Genomic DNA, 4,312 nt, shown 5'->3' on the forward strand with positions numbered 1-4,312 from the left:
TATTAGAAATCGATTTCATGAGAGGCCGTAGCCCTCACATCTTCAGTCTCGTATCTATGTTGTTGAAGATGTGAGGGCTACGGCCTCTCATGAAATCGATTTCTAATAAAGTATTGAGACTGTTGACCGATCCTTTGGTACTTAGACAGTGCAGACAGACCAACTAAGTTAGTAATGGACAAAGGATCGTCGCAGCATAGTAGCCGCTCAGATAGTCAGGCAGATCCCCTCCATCCGTTTACTACTAGAGAACTTCAAAGACAGTTACTCTCATGTGGAAAGGCTTTGCTAACAAAATTGATAAATGTATAAAACGTTACATAACTGATTAACTGTGGAAATCTTCATTCGTAGAATAAGAAACCTTTACAAGTTTAATCTTGAAAAATTTGTCATACTTTTATGGGGTTCGAACCACTGACCCAGGTTATGTTACCGTGGTTGGCAGCGTAAAATTTGTGTCAAATAGCCTCTCGCGAAAGCTCACAGACCAATGCTGTGCAACTCTTGTGGTCAAAATAAAATTCTTCAGAGGATCAAATTTCTTCCCTCTTGTCGAGGGTCGGAGACAATGAGAGGTCAAGATTTTCTGATTGTTTGATTGCAGTTACTGTGTGATTCTTTGCTAGAAAAGAGTATTAGGTGCAAAATCAAGATAACCAATTTTCTCGTGAAGAAATATCTCTGAATCTGCTGAGCTAACACTACCGCGTTTAATGGTTTAAATTATCTGTTTTATTTGAATGGTGAAACTTGTCAAAACGTCAAGCTAGAAAATATTAGAATAGTCAAAACTAAGATTACGCAATACAGTTGAAATGTGGCACGGTAGGTTTTGTCACTTGTATTTATAACAAAAAATGGCATTGTGAAGACACAGATGTGGAACCAGTAGCGGACCTAGGGGGGCACTTGGTCAAATGCCTCCCACATAAAAAAAAAAACAAAAAAACGAGAAAATACATGAAACTTTTCTCCTGATGCAAAGTCGGTGTATACCAAGGGTCAGCAGTAGCACTGCCATCTCCGATATTTGCTGTTGTTGTTGATGTTATAACGGAAAATATAAGGAAACAAAACGCAGCAGTATCTCGGCGTTCAACGTGATGAAAGGAACGTGTTGCTAAAGTTTGTTTGTTTATGATTGAAAACCTCTGTTCGGAATATTTCAATATTTCGATGAAGAACTTTTAAATAAAAGTTACTGGTACAAAATGACGGGTTTGCATGGATAAACTTACTTTCACCCCTAGTGACCAGGCATCGCAATATTCTAATATATTTGATAAAAAAATAAATGCAAATTGTTCAGTATATTTTTACTGAGGTTCAACGACTTGAGAAATGTTGCAGGGGGTTCGGCATGTTTGTAAAGGGAATAACCATTGATCTAAATTGAAAGAACAAGGAATTGCCACTGGTGATGCTTTGTATGCAGATAGGCCTAGTCATGTTCTGATGAGCGATAGTTTTCTGAAGATTACAAACAATCTTTGAAAAATAAAACAAAGCGTTCGAGATTAAGGCCACAAGCAATTAGTTGTTGATGCAGTTTGCAGTAATCTTTCCACAGTTTAATATTTTGCAATGGTAAAGTTTCAATGTTGTTATTCGCCTCTGCTATTTTTTAGCTTTTCTTACGCATGTGGTCTATCAAGCATGTAAAAAAAATTCTAATACATAATATTCCAAGCGCATCTGAACTAAATTTAACAATTGCAATACCGTAAATTGATTGAATGATTGCTAGGCTGTGAACACCAGGTCTAGGTGATCCTCTTCTTGGTTTTTAAGTTATAGCGATTTTAATATTTACAAAAAGATTTTGAAAATTATATATTTGCAAAAAGCGATCAGAACAAGATAGAATTCGTTGAACTGATGCTGTTTCTGTTTTTTTTTCATTGTTCATTTCCCTCAGAATGTTTGTTCCTCTGAGGCTCTGATGAGCACCGCAATGTTTTGTTCTACATCTGCTATTCTGTGGAACTGTAAATGCTTCTACATCCCGCGACAACTGGGACTTAGATTTATCCGCAAAATTTCATTCAAACATTTTCTTTGAAATGAAGTTGATTAATTTGTTTCACAAATCTTCCAAGCCGCTATTTTTGATTTCTAAATTTGTCAAATTGAAATTGTGTTAACCAGTATATTGTGACGTCAAAATTATTATTATGTCGCCGACGTTGCCTCTTTTCAAACCAACCATTTGTTTCTTCAATCGATTTTTATAAATAATGCAAATCAACAACTCTGTGACGTCGGAAGCACTGGCTAATATTCCGTAAAGTGACGTCACAAAGAGCCTATAAAAGCCGATTGTGCTCAAGCAGGTGAAAGCAAACAGAAACTGACAGCGGTTCGTTAAAGGCTGCGAGCATTCAAGGTACTTGAGTGTAAATATCTTACTTTGCTTCATTTTTGATCATATATTTTTGGTTGTTAGCTGGTTTGCTTTGGTCAGCAATAGTCAAGTCAGTTGTTTTGCCTCAAAAACAGCAACAGATATGACAGACATGGTAGGTGCTGTTACGTTACAATGACAGAAAATCGTTACCTTGCTTTCTTGGCATCGTAAACTTTCAGTTCTATCTGGTACAGCCTGCTTGGAAGCTTTACCTTAGCAAACCTGTTTTCTAGCCTTTTCAAACCTTTAGCAACTCTAATTTCTAGACCAGGGATACACGCACCACTAAAGGATGCGAGACCTGTGCCTAGGTGGTGTGGAGATGCTGAATTATATCAGGGTTTGTTATAATATGACGTAAGAAGCAAAGTTGTTTTACCAGGTTTCAACAAAAATTTCGAACTGTAGGCGACTATTACTTTTCAGCCAATCCTAGGAGGGGGTGCGAGAACTGGTTGGTAATTTCAAGGTGGTGTCGACAAGGCAAAAGGTTAAGAACCGCTGGTCTAGACTAAAGCACTAACGTAGTTCTGAACCCGGAGCTTACAGTTGGTAAGTCATGTAGATCAGTGCTACTCAAACTTTTTTATGCCGTGTACCGGCTCAGCACCTTCCATCACTTGGCGTCCCGGTCAATTTGCGAAAAAAAGACAAGGGCAAAGTCATTATTACTTTTGTAACAAATACACAAAAAAAAACAAGTAAAAAAACGCTTTTATTAATGGTCTTTCGAATTTTGATGCGAAGTGTGCGCTTGTTTTTGCAACCAGCTTATCCAATTGCGGTTCAATGGAAGACAATGCTACTCAAAGAGGAGCATGGATATCCAACGCGTTTCTGTGTTTTTCCTTTAAACAGCTCATGGTAGAAAAGCCGGCTTCACATAGATATGTAGAAGGGAATTGAAGCAGTGTTTTAATAGCCATGGTAAACTGTCTCGGATACTCTGCTTTTATTTTGACCCAGAAGCTTGCAAGGGAGTTTGATTCAAAAGATTTTCGCAAACCTTCATCAGCAGATAGATCCAATAATTTATACTAAACTACAATCATCTGATATTTTGAAGTCAGAGTGTGTCCGATCGATTGAGCCTCTCACTTCTTTTGTAACGCTGCAGGTATAGTCAAGCACGTGGACACTGCACACACAAAAAGGATGATCATCTAGCATCGAACATTGCGATACTTTGTTGAAATAATGGATAACAATTACGAAATAACATTTCTTTGTGACGTAACTGGAAGTCGTCGTAGTAGCGGGCCACCAAACAGTCTATAGCTGGGAAAGCAGATTGAACATTGTCGTTGCCTAAAAATTATTATATAGACGTTCTGATCAACATTAAACAAATTACTCAATTTACAATTTCTCCTAACTGACCGCGTACCAGCAGCCAAGTGCTGGCGTACCGGCACCGGTACGCGTACCGGCGTTTGAGTAGCACTGATGTAGATGCTAACATATTGTTCTGTTCATTAGCTGCTACCGCGTGGAGGTCTGTCCTTGAGGATGGCTTCTTGCTTATGAGGCAACAATTCAGGCAACACCCTCAACTGCAGCAACCAATGCACTGTACCTGTGTTAGATCACATGTCCTGTACATCGAACAATTTAGCTTCAACCGATGAGGTTTCAACTAGTGTTTATCGAGCTATTTTAAGCCAAATAAACCCAGGCTTAGAAAATCTGGAAAAGAGGGCCATTCAAACAAAAGACTCTTTATTATCTTAGAGATGCGGCATAGAGCACCGTAGACTCAAGTGCATATAGTGCATCTGTTGACATGGATGGTGGTTTTTTATTACCGTAATTTTACTGGATGGCTTACGTAGAAGCTACAGCTGAGTTTGTTGTAGCCTACTGAGCAACCAGTTTCCATTTTTATTTTTTACGATTTACAGA

Source organism: Aplidium turbinatum, chromosome 7 (genome assembly GCF_918807975.1).
Source record: "Aplidium turbinatum chromosome 7, kaAplTurb1.1, whole genome shotgun sequence".
NCBI lineage: Eukaryota > Metazoa > Chordata > Ascidiacea > Aplousobranchia > Polyclinidae > Aplidium > Aplidium turbinatum.